The sequence below is a fragment of the Camelus bactrianus genome, chromosome 7 (assembly GCF_048773025.1).
Source record: "Camelus bactrianus isolate YW-2024 breed Bactrian camel chromosome 7, ASM4877302v1, whole genome shotgun sequence".
Taxonomy (NCBI): Eukaryota; Metazoa; Chordata; class Mammalia; order Artiodactyla; family Camelidae; genus Camelus; species Camelus bactrianus.
Genome location: NC_133545.1, coordinates 87,819,541 through 87,841,619, shown reverse-complemented (window position 1 = coordinate 87,841,619; position 22,079 = coordinate 87,819,541). Strand labels below are relative to the sequence as shown.

The window sequence follows — 22,079 nt, the reverse complement described above, 5'->3', positions numbered from 1 at the left end:
GGAGAACATAAATCTGCATATAGATATGTAAGATTTCCAAGTCAACCTCTTGAAAAAAATTAGTCAATCATGTGTCCAGTTGATTGGGAAATCCCGATAAGTAAATAACTCAAAAGTGGGAAACACATGGAATTAAATAGTGGTAGTGAGCAATGAAATCCAAGATGTTTATACCTATATTTTCTTTGTTAATGTAACAAACTTAAAGCAACTGTCTAAAAAGTAACTGGAGCACACAAACACACACACGCACACACACACACACACACAGTTTGGAACAGCAGAGAGGTAAAATATGCTAAATTTTTCATTATTGAGGAACAGGATCTAATAGATTATTTCATTTTTGAGACTCTTATAGGAATACTGGTCCAATTGCATATAAAGTTATGAACTTAGAGATGATTTTTAAAAATTTAGAGAGAATTTTCATTAAGAGGTAATATAGCTTCCAAATCACTGAAGAGAAAATTAACAATAAAAAAATTAATTAATCCAGGTAATATGGAGTAACACTGACCATAATTACCACCCTACAATAAACCACAAAATGGATAAAATATATGAAGCAATGATTTTTAAGACACGTGAAAACAATCATCCACTAGGACCTTGTCCTGCTACCTCTATGCCAAGGCTGCTAGGCCTCCTACTGCCATCACCAAGGATGTCCATGAGGAAGCTACATTTCCTTCCTCTGCTCCTACTGCAGAGCCAGTCCTGAGCAGTCCTTTTCCAGGTTTTGGCAGGCAGCTCCCAGAAGTGCTCTCATAGGCCTTGGTCCCTTTTAGCCACCAGCAAATGGATCAAGGATTATCAGTGAGCCTCCTTCCTCATCCAAGACCTAGGAACCTATCTGACTTCTGAGCAGCCCTTCACTCTTGTCTGCTGTCTGGTACTCTCCGCCCAGCTTCCCAAATCCCCGGCTTGGGCAGACTGCACGCTGGCCACAGCCCATCAGAATCTGTTCCCCCGCCAAGAGGCCAAGCGTGATCGTGAGCAGGGCTCCAGGCCTCTGGAACAGCGAGGCTTGGACTGCGTCCTGGTCCTGGGCTCGCTAGCTCCATGTCCTTGGTTGAGTCAGTTAACATCTCTAAGCTACAGTTTCCTCATCAGTGAAATGAAGACATAATCAATATGGAAAAAAAATCAGAATCTGAGGAGGACTAAATTTCTGGTGATTGAAGAATATTTTAATTTTGAATTATACAGCAAAGGACATCATACAATTTTTACTACTTCATAATTCTAAAGGACAGCTTCTACTATTAAAACTAATACATGCACGTACACACAAACACACGTGCAGACACACTGGCTCTGCTCCACATACATCCCCACGGGCACACACACATGGAGTCATGTAACACACACACACTCATAACATACACACAACCACACACGTTCTCAGGCGCACACACATACATAACATACAGAACCACATACATCCCCAGGCATGCGCATGCACACACACACACACACACACAGTCATGTACCACACACGTCCCCAGGTGCGTGCATGCGTACACACACGTCTTACACACTTTGGCGATATTCTAAATCAATTTACAATTGAGGGTCACAGTGTCCATTGTTTTATCCACTCAGAAGATCCTGACTTTGGAGCGTGAAGCAGGAGCCCCTCCTCTCTGGAGATGGTCTTTACCACTTACAGTCTCAGTAGAGCCAACATAACTGCTCTGGACCTTTGGAAGTGCAGGGCCAGAGCATACCTGGGAGCTCACATCCTATACATGTAAACATGTTAAGTGCAGTAGGGTCTAAACTCCTGCCTTTACAAATATACATTCATTATAAGGGGGAAGGCCAGGTTCAAATTTAGAATTCCCAGACACAGGGGAGTCCGGCAAAGAAAGTGAGCGTGTGGGGAGAGCTGATTCCCAGTCTCTGATCACTAGCCTGACCGTTTTCTTCCCAATGCTGGGTCCATCCCTTGCCACAAGGGGCCTTGGATGTGCACAGGGGGACACACAGACCTCATGTCCGGGCTCTGCTCATACCCTCCATGCAAACAGCTATGCTTTGGCCTCTCTGTGAGTCCTAGGAATCTGAACTCCGGGGAGAGCTGATGCAGGCACTAGAAATGGGTCAGGGGCTGCTGAGACAGGGCATTTGGGGTCCTGGGTTTCTAGAGCACAGGGCGGAGCCAATGACCGTGTCCCCTTGGCCCTGCTGACTCCACCCCATGGAGGGCATGGCCAGAGGAAGTGTCAGGGCCAGAGGGACCCTCTGTAGTGCAGGACCCAGAGCAGAGGGCCCCCTTGCCGGGGTCTAAGGGCAGAAGCCCCAAGGAAAGGTCTGAGGAGGCTGTAAGGTATATTCATTCCCATTAATTAAAAAAATAAAAGCATACCACAGGCGTGGGTGGAAAGGGTTTTGTTACAAGGGAAGGCACTTGACAAGGTCTGGCCATAGAGGGCTGGTAGGTTTGCCAGGTTGAGGAACCAAGATGCCGTTAGTCTCCACTGGGTCTAAACACCTCCTGAATTCCTCCGGGTGACACTGAAATGCAGTGAGACACGGAAACCTCTTAAGTTGTTAAAATCTTCATGGTGAGCCATTCAACTCTCTCCTCATTCTTGGCTATGAAAGCACGATAAACACAGGCCAGAAACGCATCAGCCTGTTGGTTGGTTCACTATCCGCCTGGTGCTCCCTCTTGTAGGAGCTTTTATCACATCACCCAGGGCTGACCCGGCTCAGGATTATAGCTAATTTTCAGCACGTGGCATCACTTGCTGGTGACACGAATCAGGAAAGTTAGCCACCTCCAAAACTCTGAGGCTCCTCCTGGGAGGAGCCTGTAGACCCCCAGTCTAGCCTCTGCACCACAATGCTCCTTAGTGCCACTCCCATCTTGCTGCCCTGGCCTCTAGCTCTGACCAGAACCTCGTTGGATTGTCGATAAATGTCACCCATATACCACGTCTAAGCTTGGGTTCCAGATGTGACCATGGTTCTTATTTACTTCCCATCGATTGATTCATCTTTGTGTAATCGTGTTGGCAGGAAGGCCATTACCACCCTCTTGAGGCCTCCTCGAGCCGCCTCTGTGTATAACTGTCCTAGCACCCCAGGGGATCGGGTCTGAATCCTGGAACTCAGACAAGATGGCACCTGGAGAGACAGGAATCCTCTCCTGCGGTGGCTTCTGCTGAGGCTCGGTGTGGCCATAAAAACGGATCCCACAAGCCCTGACGTCACTTGACTCGCTGCAGGGATGCTCCCACACTGCCCAGTTCCCCCCAGAGACTGAGGGCTTTCTGCTTGTTCCCGAAGGCCCCAGACCCGTGGGGGCACCGGGTCCAGTGGAGCATCCAGCCTGGTTCCCCGCCAGCCCTTAGGGCCTTGGTGGGGCCTGGAACATCAACTAACCTCCCCTTAGGGACCCGTTTGTCCTTTCCAGCCAACAGACCTAGGTCTTAAGCACTTTAACTCACCTGAGGGTGTTTTCCTCACTTCAGGGGCAGTGAGGACTGGGCTTCTTCACACGCCAAGAGCCCCCGGTCTGGATGCAGACAGTCTGGCTCTCCCCCCAGTCCTGCAGTTCCCGGCCACACCTGCTGCTGGTCACAGTCTGTGCTGTGTTCTCTTCCAGGACAAGAGGTGCACTCTGACCCCAACCCCGCACCCACCAGCGGTGGCAGAGGCGGAGGACAGGCAGGTGAGCAGGGGCCCGAGACCATCTCCGAAAATCAGTGCCTCAGAGGCCGCTGGTGACTAGAGGGGCCACGGGGCAGAAGGCAGCATGGGATGGGAGGAAGAGGAAGGCTTAGGACAAGGAGATGAAAGGGGGAACAGATAGCACTGTGAGGACCTCGGCCATGAAAGGGAAGAAAAAGTTAGTGACAGCTGAAGCGGTGTTGGCGTTAAAAGCTGCGGGCTTTTTCATTTAATTTTATTAATTACCATTACATATAGTGGCATATTTTTATTTGATTAAAGATTAGGTGTCATGTCATATAACAGGATACAGTATGTTATTATTAATTAAATAATACATAATAGTAGATATACTACCATAATATGTTCTGTTTATTTATTATCAGATAGTATATAATACGTATGTAGGTATTTATATACATAATATATAATTCATGCATCTATATAATATATAATACATAACAATGTAGGATTATGATTAATACATTTTATAACAAGATTACATAAAAATAATGATGTAATATTACCCATTGTATGCCTTGGTTCATGACACAATCTCACCTTAGGTGCCTTTGAGAAGTATTAATGTATTAAAATTAATATTATAAGAAACAGTTGTGAACCTATCACCCAGCATCAGAACAGGAATATTGACAGTGACATACTGTGTAATAACCTGCACTTGACCTCTTCTCACAGGAAGTAACCAGCATCCTGAATCCTGGCTTACCCTTGCCTTGTGTTACTTTCATACACACAACACTTAAGATCAGTTAAAACAAATGAACTGCAGGTACATGCAGCGAAGTGGATGAATCACACACTCTATGTTAAATTGAAACAATAAGCCCTAGAAGGTAGGCGATAGTGTGCTATGCTTTTAACTGTGTATATATATGTCAACTAAACTCACTGAATTAAGAACTACAGCTAGAGTCCAGGTGGGAGAGGGACAGATAAAAGGTGAGGTGAGCAGGTTTGCTACAGGTGAGTGAGTTCCTTTCCAGTGACATGTCATTCTCTCTGAAGCAGGAGGCAAGGCCATCTGCTGGGAGTCAGGGAAGAGACAGAGGGAAGCTTAGAGGTGTGCAGAGAGCAGAGAATGTTGACACCACTGAGTGATAAGTGGGGAAATGTGCTCACTAGAGAAACCCTGGAGGATTGCCTGGCAGTGGCAACACGGTGGGCATTGATTTGTAGTCTTAGAAACCTGTGCTGGGAGAGCCTGCTGCCTGCAGGCTCAGAACAAATAGAGCTGGGTGAACAGAGATGGAAGTCGGCCTGTTGAGGAACTGAAAAGTTCAAGGCTCAAGGGGGTTTTGTTTGTCATAAAGAGAGTGCTGACTGTGGATGCAGAGCTGGAAGGTGGGGTAGTGGAAGTAAGAGGAACGTGGACAGGCAGGAAAGCAGAGGAGTCAGTGCATGAGGCCTTAGTGAGGGTGAATGAGGGCCAAGGAGGCTGGTGGAGAAGCAGCTGGATGGCTACAGGTGGGCACTTAAAGAGAGAGGCTGGACCTGGGGTGGAGACACACCCGGGTATGAGCCCGTGGGTAGGGTGAATGGGGGGTGGCTGGCTCAGGCTGACGGTGAAGAAGACCCTAAAATGAACATACTGGGTGGTGGAGGGAGAATGAACTTTGACATCTTGATGGTAGGAGGCGAGGCAATACAGAGCTGGTGGTCCAGGTGCTCCTGACTGAGGCAGATGAGCAGGGAGGCCAGGGTGGCAGGCACTGCTAGGAATGGACCTGGGTTTTCCAGGAGCTCCCAGGAGAGTAGGAGCAATCATCTGAAGGGGGAAAGTGAGCACAAGGAGGCAAACCCAGGCTCCTTATCAAACGGGGGGTGTGAGGGGGCAAAGTGTCAACTCCAGAGATGGTGGCCCAGGAAGCAGGGACCACGGGTGAAGTGAGGGGACACTCAGAGAAGAGAGGGAGAAGAGTCTTCTGGGTGTAGGGGAAAGAGAGGCCCCAGGACAAAGGAGCACAGGGGCACAGTGATGAGGATGGACTGGCTCTATGGTGACACTGCAGGGCTGGCTGGATCTTTGTCCTGAGGGCTTAATTTGGGGGGGGCTGCTGGCCTCACGAGGACACCCCTCTCAGCAGCCTGGACAGACGCTCCTGTTCCTGAGAGCTGTGTGGCTAACACTGTTCTCGTAGGGGCTCTGCCTCCACCTTCTATCAGACTTTCCTGCCCAGCCCCCGACTGCCAGCGAGGGAACCTGGGCCTTGCAGCTGTTTCTCGTGGAGGGAGACAGGCTCCTTGGAGAAGCAAGTTGATCTTACTTTTCTCCGTAACCCAGGTCCTAGCAAAGCGCCAAGGTGGCCCATTCAGAGGCTCAGATACTTAATAAATTAACTTAAAGCAGTAGAATAGCAGAGCTGGAGGAAGTGACCACTGAGCTCACAGAATTCACTGCCCACAACCCCATTCTACAGATGAGGAAACAGAGACCAAGCGGTGAAGCAGCCATGGCCAAGGTCACGCTGCTCCTTAATGCTGGCCTGTGTCGGGCATGCCAAGTGATGAGCTGCAATGAAAGGCCTGAGAGGGGGCTCTGGGGCCAGACAGCTTGGGTTCAAGTCCCAGGTCTGCCATTTACTAGCTATGTGATTAATGACTGTCCTTCCTGTAAAGTGCCACCTCATTGTGTTGTCGTGAACACAGAGTTCCTGGAACAGCAGGACAGAGTTCTTTAAGGGTTTGCTGTTGCTTTGTTTACTATTATTATCACCAAGTGAACCCTGAAATGAAGAACAAAGACAGCAAGAATTTTTATTTTAAAGGATTTTAAAATCCGATGATGAATATTTGATTTAGTCTATTCAAGTCTGCATTTGACCCTTATTAACAACTACACAATGGATGACATTTGAGGAAATGTTGCTTCATGTCTTTAATTCTCACTAACGACACAGGCTATTCAACAGGAAGCAGCTTTTTTTCCAGGAAGAGGGACAAAATTTTAACAATATCTCGGTACCTCTCGGTCCCCAGTGAATTGGTTGTGACCTGTCAACCCAAATCTGGGGAACTGCCCGCTCCTCCTGGGCTTGCTGCACTGCCCCGCGGCCTCCAGGGGGTGCTGTACGCCCACACGAATCCAGTCTCTTGGTTCATATCTTTGCTTCAGATCCCTCAAGGACTGCCCATGCCCCAGGGCCCCATCTGCCCCGCCAGCCTCGCCTGCTGGACTCCAGGACACCATCCTGGGTCTCAACCATCCTCTCCTCCTATGCCCGCCCCACTACTCTTCATTTTGTCCTTCAAATGTGGGCTCCTGTGGCTCGCCACACAGCAGGGGTCTCCCTGTCCTCCACCTCGGGTAACTGCATCGTCCTGCACGGTGCGGTGCGTAGCAAACCCATGTGGAGTCAGGAAGAATACAGAACAACAGGTGCTCAGAGGGGCTGCCTTTCCCACTGCAGGGGCCCTGGAGAGCTTTCTCCCGGCTGGTTATTCACAGGCGCTGAAGCTGTAGAATCTCGATCTCACCAATTTAAAGGGCATCATCACTAATTACAAAAGCAATCATTTTTTCAGTAGCAAAAGGACAAAAGACTTTGTGCCCCGCACCTCCAACTTTCTTCCTCCGCCTTCAGAGGTGATTCTCACTCTCTGGGCAAGGGTAGAAAGCAACACACAGAATATTATTTTTCAATGTTTTCTTTCCCACTCTGAAGATTGCTTTCCCAGAACCGATGAAGGCAAGGATGGTTTGGCTTCCCTGCACTGAGGATTCAGAGAAGCAGGGGGGAGGGGGGTGGGGAGATAATTCAGCATTATTGAACCAAACAGAGACATTAAAAGTTTCTATTCTAAACAGAAAGGAAGCAGGATGCTATACAAACGGGAAACCATAGTTGGAAATGCAATAACGAGTTAGAAGACAATAAACATGAAGATGGAAAAAAGAAAAAGTACATCAAAATACAAAAAGGTGGTAATGGGAGACGGTAGCATGAAAAGAAAGATTTTTTTCTCTTTCTTTCTTTTTTTTTTCTCATTATTCTTAGGATGTGTTGGAGCCTACGTGATTATCAGTCTAAAGGAAATAGATATAGTAATGGGTTGATATACTTGAAAAAAAGATAACCACAAATCGAAAGCATAAAATAGAGTCGCAAAAAAAAAAAAAAAAAAGAAACAAGCTCAAAATTGCTTAAAGACTTAAACATTAGACAAGACGCTATAAATCTCTCAGAAGAAAACATAGGCAAAATATTATTTGATATATATCTCAGCAATGTTTTCCTAGGGCAATACACCCAAGCAACAGAAATAAAATACAAAATAAACAAATGGGACCTAATTACACTTATCAGCTTTTTCACAGCAACAGAAACCATAAGCAAAACAAAAAGACAACTTATGGAATGGGAGAAAATTTTTGCAAAAGATGAGACTGAACATGGCTTAAATTCTAGACTATATAAATAGTTCATACAACTTAATAAGAAAAAAAAATAAACAACCCAATCCAAAAATGGGCAGAACAACTAAACAAGCAATTCTCCAATGAAGATATACAAATGGCCAATAGGAATATGAAAAAAAGTTTCAATATTGCTAATTATCAGAGAAATGCAAATCAAAACTACAATAAGTTATCATCTCACACTAGTCAGAATGGCCACCATTCAAACATCCACAAACCACAAATGCTGGAGAGGCTGTGGAGAAAAGGGAACCCTCCTACATTGTTGGTGGGAATGTAGTTTGGTGCAGCCACTGAGGAAAACAGTATGGTGAGTCCTCAAAAGACTGAAAAAAGACTTATCATTTGATCCAGCAATCCCATTCCTGGGCATATATCCAGAGGGAGCCTTAATTCCAAAAGATACCTGCACCCCAATGTTCACAGCAGCATTGCTTACAATGGCCAAGACATAGAAGCAAACTAAACACCCACAGACAGATGACTGGATAAAGATGTAGAATTTAGATATAGAAGAATATTACTCAGTCATAACAAAGAAGGAAATAATGCCATTTACATCAACATGGATGGACCTGGAGATTATCACACTAAAGTGAAATAACTCAGACAGAGAAAGACAAGTATCATATGATATCACTTGTATGTGGAATTTTTAAAAATGATACAAATGAACTTATTTACAAAACAAAAACACACTCACAGACTTAGAAAACTAACTTAGGAGTTTGGGATTAACAATTACAAACTACTATATGTAAAATAGACAACAAAGATTCACTGCAGAACACAGGGGAAAATATTCAGTATCTTGCAACCTTTAATGGAAAAGAACCTGAAAAAGAATAGACTATGTATATGTACAACTGAATCACTATGCTTTATACCTGAAACTAACAAAACAGCTGTATATCTGAAACTAACAAAACATTGTAAATCAACCACATTTCAATTAAAGAAAAAGATAAGTTCTAAATACCTTTATTCAAAGAAAATCTTCAACTCTTACCTCTTACGGAAAGTAAAATGGGAAGCTTGAGCAGGACCAAATTATACTGAATGAGAGGTTACATACCTTCTCCAGCACGTGGCCCATGCTACACACACATCGTGTTTTCCTTCAGGTAAGAATGGCCCTTACTGTCCAGGGAGCGAGTCCTCCTTAGACAAGGCCTGTGTGGCAGTGGCCTTCTTGTCACCGCTCCATCTCACCAGGAGGCCAGGATTTTCAGAGCGGAGGGAACACAGATCTCATACACTTCAGATCTATTTCCTGAGAAAAACTATGGAAAGACCAAATTCACCTGCAGTGCGGGAAACATGAGCAGGACCCCTTAGCAGACCGACAAGCCCGAAGCAAGATGGCCTGATGTTCACATCGGAACCAGAACAACAACCGTCTGGCCCCAGTTAAACGATCACCATCTCACCTGCAATGAACGGTTCGTACTCAGTGTCAGGGATGTTTCTGTTGAGACTTGAGAGATCAAAAAAGTCAGACCAGGGAATCCGGACCTGGTGGATGTCCAGGCTCTGCCAATGGTAGAGGAGGCCCCAAGGGGGTATCACCAGCACCGATTCCTCCATTTTCAGCAGGGCCTTCAGGAGGAAGGCGATGTGGATACAGACGCTTCTACGGAGGCTGAAGCCCTCTGGAGGGTTGACATCACACAGAAGGTACCTGGCAGGGAGCAAAGGAGAGCGGGTCTTCAGGGCCAAGCCTCTGCACAGGAATCCCGGCTTAGATAGAACAGATACAATGGGAATCCCTGCACAGCACATGGCCTAGACTCAAGACACGTTCACCAGCTTCTGGTTTGTATATTGGAGGCACTGCCCACCCGTCTCCATGTGGCCAATTACTTCGAGTCCGGGAGCACATGCAGAAGACATCTTGGAATCTGTCTAACAACGCTAAGTACCTGACTAGTACCTGAGCACACGTTCTCCAGGGTCTCTCAAGCTTCTTGGCCTACAGACCCCTGTACACTCTTAATTACTGAGGACTCCAAAAGGCTGCTGTTTATGTGGGTTAAATCTATCAATAGTTCCTGTGTTAGAACTTAAATAAGAACTTTAAAAAATGCTTATGATTTCACTTAAAAATAATAACAACCTACTACATGTTACCATTAATACTCTTAAGCAAAAAATAAGTATATTTTTCTAAACAAAAATCATTAATGAGAAGAAGAGCAGTGATTTTAATTTCTGCAAAACTCTTTTGGACTGGTGAGTTCTGAATTCTATCTGCCTCTAAATTCCCTGTTTTGTGATATCACAGACCAGGTTTTCCCTGGAAATCCCCACAGGAAACTCGGGAGTGCAAGAGTGTGCAAAAGGCAGCTGACATACCGGCGTTTCTACGAAAATAGTCTTGCATCTCAGGGGCCTCAGACACACTTTGATAACTGCTGCCCTACCCTAGGCGAGACTCTCCTACACAAGAGCCAGGCAAGGGTCCTGGCTTCTTTAATGAGTTACCGCAGCCACACTCCTCCCTTCTCTGTGTTAATGTTCCCACAACCTCCATTACCGCAGATGAGGATGTAATCCTCAACTGGGTCCTCTAATCCCAGAAGACTGCCAACTTTGAGAGGGAAGGCCCATCTACCATCCCTACACCCCGCACAGTCTATTTTGAGTCAAGCCCTATATAACTGCTAATCGGCAATGACCCTTGTCTTATTCCTGAGGTTTACCGAAGGAGCCAACATCTGGATGGAACTGAAATTTCCCTGCAGATAAACAAGGCTGATAAACCACCCCATTCCAACATCTGATTCTGGGGCTCTTCAAAACCCGGATAAGGCCCCGCTTCACAAAAGACAGGTCCTCCGCCTGCCCTTCCCGGGGGTTCTGGGAGGCCGCGGCCAAGCAGGGCTACCCGGACTCGCGGTCCCAGCCCCAGTGCCCGAGGGGGAGGAAAGCCCGAGGCTGTGCCCCAGCACTGTCCTCCCCGCCCCAACCCGCTCCCCGGCACCACAGCGCCTCCCCGGCAGCCACACCAACCCGGATCCCACCCCGGTCCATGTCCACTGGCACCGCCAACGGCGCGGCCGTACGTTTACCGTCTGTGGGACGCCGCCCCAGACAGGATGTCGGCCGCCGACTGACCAGGCCAGAACTAGTCGCCCAGGCGAGCAAGCCGCCAGCCCCAGCAGCAAGCACTGCCATGGTCCCGGGTAGCTGCACACTTCAGGAGCCCGCTGCCCGCCCCAGAAGCTCACACCGGCCCGCGCAGAGCGCGGCGCATGTAGCCATGGCAACACCGCGGGGCCCTCCTCTAGCGCTTGCGTCTGTGTCCTCCCTAGGCTAGACGTGAGAGGGCAGAAATTGCGGAGCCAATGGGAGCCAGGGCTAGGCCAGGACGGGGGCTGGGGGGAGGCTTATGGGGCAGCTGGGCGGGGCCGGGGCGGGCGGTGCCGAGCAGACGTCCTCACCTGCAGATGGCGCCGGCCGGATGCTGGGGCGGTGCTGCCACCAGTGGGCGGGGCTTCGGAGCGGCGGGGCAGCGGGGCGGGGGCACCCTCACCTGTCCGTGTGTGTGGCTCAGCCTGGGCTCCGCGGCCTCCCCTTGCACCGGACGTGGACCCAGGCTGCCGTTGGGCAAGATAGAGGACTGAGCCAAGGCACAAACGGCTGGCCAGGTAGGGCACCTGAAGTGCAGATCCGCCAGGCCCGCTGCCGGCCTTGAATTCGCGCTGCTGGGCAGTTTCCAAGGAGACGGGATCTGTCCTAAGAGGGGAGATAGGGCAGGGGTGCCAGATGCCGGGTTAGGTGCGGTCTTACAGGCGAGCCACGGTGAGAGGGTTCAGAGAAACCCCTGTGTTTGCGGGGCTAGGAATTTGGGGTATGGGTGGGGATGGTGTGTGCCATGCTCTGTGGTCTCCCCAAGAACTCTCACCCCCAAGCAAGGGACCCTGCTCCCTCCACCATTCACTGCATCCCCTGCCTTCCCCAGCACCACTGCCGCTGCCCCCGGAGTGTCCCATGACCTCTCTCCACACCGGGCACCATCCCTGTTACAGGTACTGAGGTCCTGGTGGTTCCAGCCCGAGGGTGGGGGCTGTATCTGACCAGTTAGGATGCCTGGAGCCTTGTATGAAACCTCAGAGCATAATGCAGACGTGCACAGAGGCCCCTCAAACAGGATTCCCTGCATGGCCCTCCCACCACGGACCCACAGCGCAGCTGCCACACCAGGCCAAGCCTGCTGGAAGACCGCTGGTCCGTCTCATCCTGTTCCTGATCAAGAGTGCACCAGCCACACTGCTGGGTATTTAGGGGGCCTTAGAAGAGCAGCTGGTATTTTCATGGGCAAATATTTGCTCTTTTGGGAAGATTTCAGTGCAAAGGGATGTAGGATATGCTTTTTCTGTTGCCCTGAAACTGATGACTAGGATGCAAACTTAAGTCAAAACAGGTTTTAGAGAGAGCTGCAAAATATCTAACCCAAAGATCACTGTTCCCCAGCAAAGGCAACACCACCTGGCCGGTGGGGTCCTGGTCCCTCATTCTGGAGGTTGGGGTTTGCACCCTCCAGCTGGGACAGAGCCCGAAACAGCTCTGAACACGCTCCAACAGGCTTTCCCAGCAAAAACGGCCTTTATTTTGAATCTGGGTGAAGGAACCAGCTGAGACATCTGAGTAAATCTTCCTGGGTGTAACCAGGCCTTTTATGCTGAATGAAAGAGCGGCTCTCCACATGCTAACTCCTTAGAACTGAATGTGTGTCAAAACCTTCATGCATGTAGCATGTTGGGAAAAGCGTTTCATGGTGAGGGGAACTATATAACTTACATGGGTATGGGGAAGCCCTCACTCCAACCGGCTTTTCCTGCGCACACTGCCTTTATTTCGAAATTGGCTGTTGCTGAGAAATCTTGGTAAGCGTTCCTAGGTGTAACCATGCCCAATATGCTGGACGAAAGAGCGGCTCTACACTTGTTCACATCTCAGAAATGAATGTGTGTTGAAGCCGTCATTCATGTAGCGTGTTGGGAACACAGTTTCGTGGTGAGAAGAACTATGTAAATTACATGTCTATGATGAAGCAATTGCTCGAAATGGGTATTCCAGCGCATACTGCCTTTATTTCGAAACTGGCTTCTCAGAAGACCTGTGGTCTCCACTGCAGGTCTGTCTCCAAGCCCTGGGCCAGCATGGTGACTCTGCTCCCCCTGTCTATTCTGGGAGGTCTAGGGGTCCTCCATGGCCCTTCCACCATTGTTTCTTTTGGAAACACCCCACAGATCAAATGGGCCTGAGAACAGGAGAGCTGGATGCCAGCAGCCACTGCCCAGTTTGTGGCTCCTGGGAGGGGCATCTCCTCTCTGTGGGCTCTGATCTCCCCTCCCCTCTCCCCTACCCCCACCCCTCTCCTCCTGCATTTCCCGATTGATCCCTGGATAATGGTCCATACCAGGAATGACCTGGGAGAGGTTTTATGAGTCTTTAAGGGAAAAAAAAAAAGAAATCTTTAAACAAATTACTGAAAGTAACTTCCAGCTTTCCCGGGAAAGCCCTCTTTCCAATGTTTAAGGCTAGTTGACAGGGTGTCAAATTGCCTAACCACTCACATCTGAGCAACTGCTAACTCTCTTTCCAGTTCCCCGCAGCATCCACCTCTGGCAGCTTGGCCACAAGAGGGCAAGAAAGCTCTTTCCCCATGCCAGCTCCAGCGTGGCTTTGGAGGCAGTGGAGGCTGAGAGTAAGGGCCCTGCCCTGAAGTTTGGGGGGCCTCCAGCCACAGCCAGAGGAGCAGGGGTTTTCAGAGTGCCCCAGGAGGGAAACCAGGCAAGGCTGCCTGGCCCAAGTCTTCCCTGCCCAGAGAGCCCCATGAACTGCTTTGGGCCCCACTCCCCATTTGGGCCCCCTGCAAAAAGGTACCACGGGATCCACACCTGAGAAGGCAGAAGGATGGCCCTTTGGCCTGGGGTCCCAGCAGGTGTGTCCTGTGATACCTGTGGCCACAAATCTTCCTTGTCTCTCCAGGTCAGTGAAGGGTCTGCGCTGGGCACCTTGGTGCTCAGGAACATGGGAACAACTCTAAACTCAGAAGGACAGAGAGACTCTGCCTGGAAGCAAGGATTCCAGGGAGACGCCTTGCCCAGAACTGGGGGACTGTGTGCTGAGTAGACCCCTGGAGGCAATGTGGGGCTGTGGGGTCCTCATCAGAGAAGGGAGCAGGTGTGCTTTCCGGGGGTGGAGCCCTGCTTTGTCCAGTCATGTCCTTGTGTAAGACTCATTTACAAACACCTTCCAGTCCACCTAGGGGTGGCCTCAGAGTTGGGGGTAGAGGAGGAGAGTGAAGGGTGCAGACTTAGGGCCCCCTGACCCACCCAGGGAGCCAAGGGTCAGTGGGAACATCGTGGGAGTCTAGTGCAGGGGTGGAGGACGAGAACTAAGAACATGCCAAGTCATGCAATAAAGTGACCTGTGATCACGAGACACAGGTGGCTGTACACCAAAGGAGGGAGATAGAAATTTAGACCCAAGCTCTGAGAACCTTGAGAGGGGCCGGAGGGTCCCAGGAGCCCTGAGGAACAGCTCTTCTAGGGGCACAGATATCCCAATAAACACATTTCTCATGGATGCTTTTTGGGGTGCAGAGTGAGTTACCAGGATCCTAAAATTAGTATGGAATCCCACCCCCTTGTTCATCACGATTCCTGGCAATAAATTGCTGTCATTTGTTCCTGGACATGCACAGGGGAGTTGACTGCTGTGGTGGTCACTGCAGGACTAGAATCTTCTGGTGTGGGCTCTGTGACCACAGAAACCCAGGGGGATTTCTTAACGGGAGCACCTGGAGACCATGCCTGCAAGGACCACCCTCATGGGATGGCCAATGAGCCCGTGTTACCCAGGTCACCAAGTGACGAATTTGTGAGGTTGCCTGGGGTAACCTGGGGACATGTAGGTTTCTGTGGTCAGCACGTGGGCCCAGCACTGCGGGATGGTCTGCACAAAGAGGGGCCTGCCCTCCTGATGATGGCTTCTAACACCTGCAGGGAAACTGCTCCCTGGGCTCCTGGAGGTCCATATTGAGAGCATCCTGCCAGCCATGAGGGATCACCTTCCCCTGATGCAGAGGCAGACCTCTCCCCCTTGAGGCCCAGGGGACACCTGGCTCAGGTCCCAACTGTGTGCCCTGGACACACAGAGCCCCAGATCTCTGGCACAGACTGGGGTGTGGTTGTGTCGGGGCAGGAAAGGCCCAGGGAAGGGGCTCATTCAGGGACAGAGGCCACTCTGCAGGGATACTGGACCTGGCAGCGATACACTGCTTCAGAACTTACCTGGGCTGGGTTTCCAAGCTGTGGGATGGAAGGGCCTCTCCTTCCTGCGGTGCAGTGGGGGGAACTAGATCCATCGTCAATGTCAGCCCTGAAAATGGAGGCTGCACTACATCCATTCCTGGAAAGAAAAATCAGGCCCCTCCAGTCCAGGTGACTCAGAAAGTCATTCAGCAATGTTCGGGGCCCCCAGTTTAGGCTTTGAATTAGAGCTGAGCGGCTCAGGAGGCCAGATCCCTGTTCGTGGCTCCAGGAGTAGGCTTTCTGCTGGGGGCAGGATCCTCACAAACACCTGTGTCTTTGTGGGACATTCCCCTCTGACCAGCTGGGAGGCAGGGTGCAGTTGTGGGAAATGGTGTTTCCATGAGCAGAGGGCCACCAAGTGGTGGGGTCACAGGAGACTGTGAGAATGAGTCCCGCAAAATTTCTGGAATCAAAAAACTGGCAAATGTGAAAAAGTGCATAATTTGTTTTATCGAACAGGCTGCTTGTGTACGTTTGGAGGGCCAGGTTCAAAGACTCTGCATCCATCCAGGACAATAGCATCAAGAGAAGAACAGACAGAGCAGAAGGAGATCTGGGGTTTCCCCCAGGAATGAGGTGGAACAGGGATTTCTGCAGATTTGCAAGGCGTCCCCTACCACTGAACATGGGGTTACAACCCCACGTGACCACCGTCGTGTTTGGCTTGGGCTCTGGATCTGGCCTGCTCATTTATTCTTCCAGCTGAGTTCCAGAAACTCAGAGGGTGGACTTTGAGGGGCTGCGTTTGGAACCTAGTGAGGAGCTGGATGGTCCTTTATATTGAGTCCCTTCAGCCTAATCACCGTAGCTGAATCCCAACACCCCCCAGGCACCCAGGGTGGCTGTGGAGGGAGAGAAAGCCTGGCAGGCGACCTAGGGGTCCCACTGCTCTGTCCCTCCCTTGTCTTCATTCCCTTTCACCCCAGAAGGTGTGATTGTCTCGTGTCATGGTGGCCACCGTAGTGTCCCTCCCAGCAATCTCTCTTCTCCATCAGGTGGGGTTCCCAACCCCGCTCAGCCTTCTCTCTGCATGGATGCTGAAGGACCAGGACCAAATGAATTTCTGAGCTTGAGCAGTAAGGTGGAAACAAAGAAACCAATGGAAACAAAGAAGCAAGTTATTGTGGCAAAACTGCCCACCACAGAGAATCTGCCCTGAGTGGAAGGGAGGGTGTGGGCATGCCCATTTATTTCCTGTCTCCCAGTGCTCTTAGCTTTCTTATTGCAGACCTGCATGGTTACAACAAAATGATCTGCAAAACTGAAAATATTTATTCTCTCGCTTTTACAGAAAAGGCTGGCCAGCCTCTGGTCCAGTACCAGGCAAGTGATTGGAGTCCCTTTCCAGTTTGGAAACATCTGGGCAGGCCCAGGTTTGCAAAAGTCTTTAAGAGTAGTTACGGAGTTTTGCTTCTAAAATTCTTTACGGCTGTATATACTTCTGAGATGCGGTTGTGCTGTGTAAATCTGAGCAAGGATTTTCTCAAACTGTTTCTCACTTCTTATACCAGACATTCCTAAATTCCAAGGGTAACTGTATATTAAGGAAGCCATGGAATTTAGGAAAAGGATACAGATCTCATTTCCTTTTAAGCATCAGTGTACCTCCATCATGGCAGTATTGGTTATGAGTTATTGATAGGGGAATTAGATAGTAACCAGATTAATAGAAAATAGGGGATTTTAGGTACACAGGTTCATCTTTTCAACATTTTTTGTAATATTTGCAGTTTAAGATGGCCATTCCTGAGAAACAGGTAGCCTCTTAGAATGAAATAGTATTTCCTCTGAACCATACTTAATTTTTATTTCGTAGACAGCAGGAAGGGTAATCACACATCACACATTTGGGGACGTCAAAGAGAAAATGTAACTTTCTGGGAGCGCACTCCCCCATCTCCCCCTGCTCTTTTCACTGTCCCATTCTCCCTGGAAGGCTCTTTCTTATCTTCTTCTCATGGTTCCAGTAACTCTTTCTTCCTCCTCATCCCTCAGCTGGTAAGGTTACTTTTCTACTTTGAACAAGCAAACAAGCCAACAGAAGAGAAGTTTCACAAGCAACTCCCAGCACATCCGCTCACCTAGTGTTGTCTGTGACCTCACTCTTGGTGCCCCACCTCTTATTACAGGTGACATCGAAAGCCAGTTCCTCGAAAAGTCCCCAGGGACCCATCCCTCCCATCTTCTCTGGGTTGTCACTCCCAAAACCATCCTCTCTTTCACTACCTCATCTATTTTGTTCTCCTGCTAGTTGGCTCCCATCAGTATATAAACGTCCATCTTCTTAAAAGAAACAAACAGCACTCCTTGACCCTAATTCACCCCCACCAATTGCCACCCTGTGTCTTTGCAGCAAATCTTTAAGGAGTTGTTTAAACTCACTGTTTGCATCTTCTCTTGAGCCATCCCCTTTTACACCCACTCTGGCTTTTCCCCTGATCCCTCGCTCTATGGAAACTGCCCTGTCAAGGCCATCAGTGACCACACGTTGCTAAATATAGCGGTCAATTTTCAGTCCTCATCATGCGTAGACCCTCGGCAGCATTTGACCCAGCTCTTCCATCCCTCCTCCCCCGTGTTCCTGCTTCACTTAAACTCCAGCCCATCGCTCTGTCTGCTTTCTGCTTTTGGTCTACTGGCTGGTCCTTTGCCAATGTCTCCTCTTTTCCCAAACATACACTGTGGGTGTGCCCCAGGGTTGGTTCCTGGACCTCTCATCTCTCTCTCTGCTATTCCTTTGGTGGAAGCAACCCAGCCTTGGAAATTGGCATGCCATCAATTTCTCGATTTCTCCAAAACTCCCTGATTTGCCCTTTCCATCTGGACCTTTATCCCTGAGACTCACATTCTTTTTCTTTCATTAATCTTGCTTTCACATTCATACATATGTTCTACTATGTAATTACTTTTCCAAATTTTGTATCAGTAAATATATATATCATGTAAAATGCTCAAATCTGTATTATTTCCACTAAGATGCTTATTCTACCTTAGAACCTTTCTGCATTTCTGTATTTATGTGAAAAAAGTGAACAGCATTTCTACAAGCCTCATAGTTAAACAGTGTGTTTGTTTGGGGCTATTATGTAACATGAAATAATGATACATTAACATAGTCCTTTTTCGTTTATTTTTATATAACACCAAGATGAGGTTTTTGCACTGAAGACTGGTTTTATTGAAATTTTACCTACGTTATGGACAGTCAGTTTATGTGAAAGCCCTCATTTCTCCCCTTTCTGATATATTTTCCATTTGGCTATATATAACATGTACCTTGGCATGAAACAAACTTCCCAAATCATTCACATAATACAATTAATACATTTAAATTATATTTTTTAAATGTTAAAAAGAAAAAGAAAACAGACTCCTCTACCTATTAGGCATTTCTGTGGCAATATGTAATACACCCCTTAACCATGACATTGAAGAACTGAGCTGATACCAGCCCCTTTCCACCTGCTCAGCCCCACCTTGTCCCATCCCTTGTGGATGGAGAGGTCATCCCTCCGATTGTCCAGGTCCAGATGTTGGAACAATGTTCTTTCTGTCTTTCTCTTACACACACAGACAGCAAATCCAGCTTGTTAGAAAATTCTGGGTATTCTGTCTTCATTAACCACCTGCTCCCTGCTCCCCGCCCTCCTAAGAGCCACCTTCAGCCCTTCCTGGACACCAATAGCCTCCTGTTTCCATCTTTGCTTTCCTACAATCTCTCATCCACACAGAGTCAGAGGGAGCCTGCAAAAGCATACATTGATGGGGTGGGTTTAGTTCAGTGGTAGGGCGCATGCTTAGCATGCAAGAGATCCTGGGTTCAAAAATGATTATAAATCAATAAAAAATGTTAAAAAAAAAGAGATCCTGGGTTCAATCCTCAGCACCTTCATTAAAATAAATAAATTACCTCCCACAAGAAAACACAAACACAAAAGCTTAAGTTGGACTATATCACCCCTCCCCTCAAAACTCACTAAACGGGTCATCATTTCATTAGGAGCCAAAGTCGTCCCAAAGTCTTCCAGGACCCGGCCTGCTCTGCCTCTCCGCCCACACTCTCCCCATCACTCTGGGGGCCTCTGGCTCCGGCTCTTCCTTCTTCCTCCGGATCTATTCTGCTTCAAGTTCATTACTCCTTGAGATCTGCCAGGATTGCCTTATTCCCTCCTGCCTGCCTCCCACCCCACCACCATCACCTGAGTTTGCTCATATCACTCTTATTTTTCCCCAAGCTCTTGCTACCCCCATCATGTTGCCTGTTTTCTCTGCTAAAACTCTGAGCCCCCAGTGATGGGGAGTCGTGTCTATTTTGTTGACTAATAAAGCCCAAGAGCCTTGGGAATGGGTATAGTTACTAGATTCCCATAAGTAGTAGGAGCTTATACAGATTTGCTGAATGAATGCAGAGGTCCTGGTCCAATTCGATGGAGCACTTCTGTGTCCTGCTCAAAGTTTAACTCTCCTTTCCTCCTGAGAGAGGGTCACCACTTCCTTGGTGATCAAAGGCAAGATCTTTTTGCTTTATGCTGTTAACCTTAGGTGGGGAGACTGGGGGATCTTCATATATATTTTTAAATTTGGTTCACTCTGCAGTTTGTCTTTGGTCTCTTTATAATTTTGAGAAACTCTTTATGAGTGATCATTCTTCCATCAGATTGAACAGGGTCCAGGGGGAAGGACCAAGCCTGTCCCATCGGCCATCCTATGTGTCATGTCCTGGGACCCAGTGGATGCTCAGCACGTAAGTGAACAGACTGGAGTGAGTGAAGAGATGGGAGCATCTCCTTATTGTGGTGGCTGCTCTCTGTCAGATGCCTTGAGATTTGAGGAAGGGTTTACAAGTGCGGAGAGGGGAGATCAGGTCCTCTGTGCTCTTCCTGAGTGCCCTGGCTTTACCCATTCCCCCAGCCCACTCTGGGCAGCCAAGTTGAGGAGCTGGGCCACCGGAGGTTGTGCTGATCAATAATCCACCTTCACCCCAAGTCCGGGGGGTTGGTACCCCTGGTTGTAGTCTCTGGAGTCAGGTCCTTGGAGGAATTCCTCACTGAACTATGTTTTGGACCTTTTATTTTTCTCTATAACCTCCAGCTGAAGAAGATTGTCTTAGACACATGGAAGCTGAGGACGCCTACTGTCCCCTCGGAACCCAGGTGGGGCTGGGAGTCTGCTGTTTGTATAGCCGGTGGGCTCGTGTTGCTTTGGGCATCCCTGTGTCTGAATTCCTGCAGTACACTCGGTGGTAAGGAAGGGGTGCCTGGCAGGGAGGGAAGTGAGTCGGGAGACTGCACAGCTGGGGAGATGTTAACCTGGGGTGTGCAGGAGCCTGCTGATACATGGCATCTCGGTTCAGGGAACTCTTCACGCTCAGAGGGGTTCCCACTCCCGCAGGGGCCATTTGATCAGGATGCTGGGCTGTCAGGGGACCGCAGGGGTCCCAGTGAGGATTACAGTGCCTTCAGGCAATGGGAAATGAGGGGTCCAGCGGCACTTGAATTAAATGTGCACCCAAACCCAGCCCCCACCTCTTTCAGCCTTTATCCTTATCTGCAAAACTGGAATTTTATTAACCATCCCGCGGGGTCGTGGATGGGCTAGGACAGACTAGACAGTCAGGAGCTGGAATTCCTCTGTCCCCTGATTGTTTTCCTTCTTTCTGACTATTTGCTCTCACAAGCTCAGTCTCTCTGTCTCTCTCTCTTTCACTTCTAACTTTCTCTCATGCTCTGGTTTCATTTGACTTCCAACCACCGCCCCTCACCCTCGCCAATCCCCAGATGAGTGAACTTGATTTCTGTGTGTCAGTTCCAAATTCCCAGGAAAGATGCTCTGTCTCCCTCTGGATCTGTTGTCCAACACATCAGTTGTGGCCAGATGAGGGAGTCCCTCTGGGACCAGTGGAGGGTCTCCGCCCAGCCCCCCAGCCACCAATTTGGGAGCACATATCTCTCCAAGGAGGAGGTACTGGCTGTGACCTTGTGTCAGTCAGTATGAATTTATGTCTCCTCTTGCCCCTCCTTCATCCTCCTAAACAAAGATGAAAATTAAACACTCCCGGGATTTGTGTCATGGAACACGCAGGGTGGGGGCTAAGGGGGCTGGAATCTCTGCTGCATTTAAGGGGCTACAGTGAATCCCCAATGAGAGCCTGCAAAGGGAACACCACCGCCCCCACCTGGCACTTAGGGTGCTGAGTCTGCGTGATGTTGAGCTAGGCTTCTGACCACAGCTCAGGGGTCTGGTCTGACCAGTTAGCCTTTGAAACCAACCAGCTTTGGATTCCTCAATCCCTCCCTGAGGTTTTACCTGAACCACCAGCTTCTGCATCTCTGAAGACAGATGATGAGGACCCTTCACGTAAACCGTTCGCACAGCCCTGTGCAGGCCTTTGTGCTGCACGGTCTGCCCGGCGAGATAACTGAGGTTGGTATTTTACTGATGTTAGAAATAGTCTGGTTTCCCTACGTACTGTTTCACTGAACAAGCAACAGAAGCCACCTCTCGCTGATAAAAGCAAAAAGGGACTTAATGAGAAGATGCTGGGAGGGTGTACGGATTGGTCAGGACCGGAGCCAACCCAGGAGCTGTAGGAGGTGTTAGGGAGCCCCAGGCACCAGGCCGGGCTGGGT

General features: G+C 49.0%; 1 long non-coding RNA gene across 1 annotated transcript; it reads left to right on the top strand.

The window, feature by feature from the left end:
- The first annotated feature begins 11,650 nt into the window (after positions 1–11,650).
- On the top strand, positions 11,651–21,807 carry LOC141578072 (uncharacterized). Its single transcript, XR_012507940.1, has 4 exons — positions 11,651–11,775; positions 20,108–20,194; positions 20,542–20,692; positions 21,750–21,807. It is a non-coding gene; the product is annotated as an uncharacterized LOC141578072 (long non-coding RNA).
- Positions 21,808–22,079: the final 272 nt, after the last annotated feature.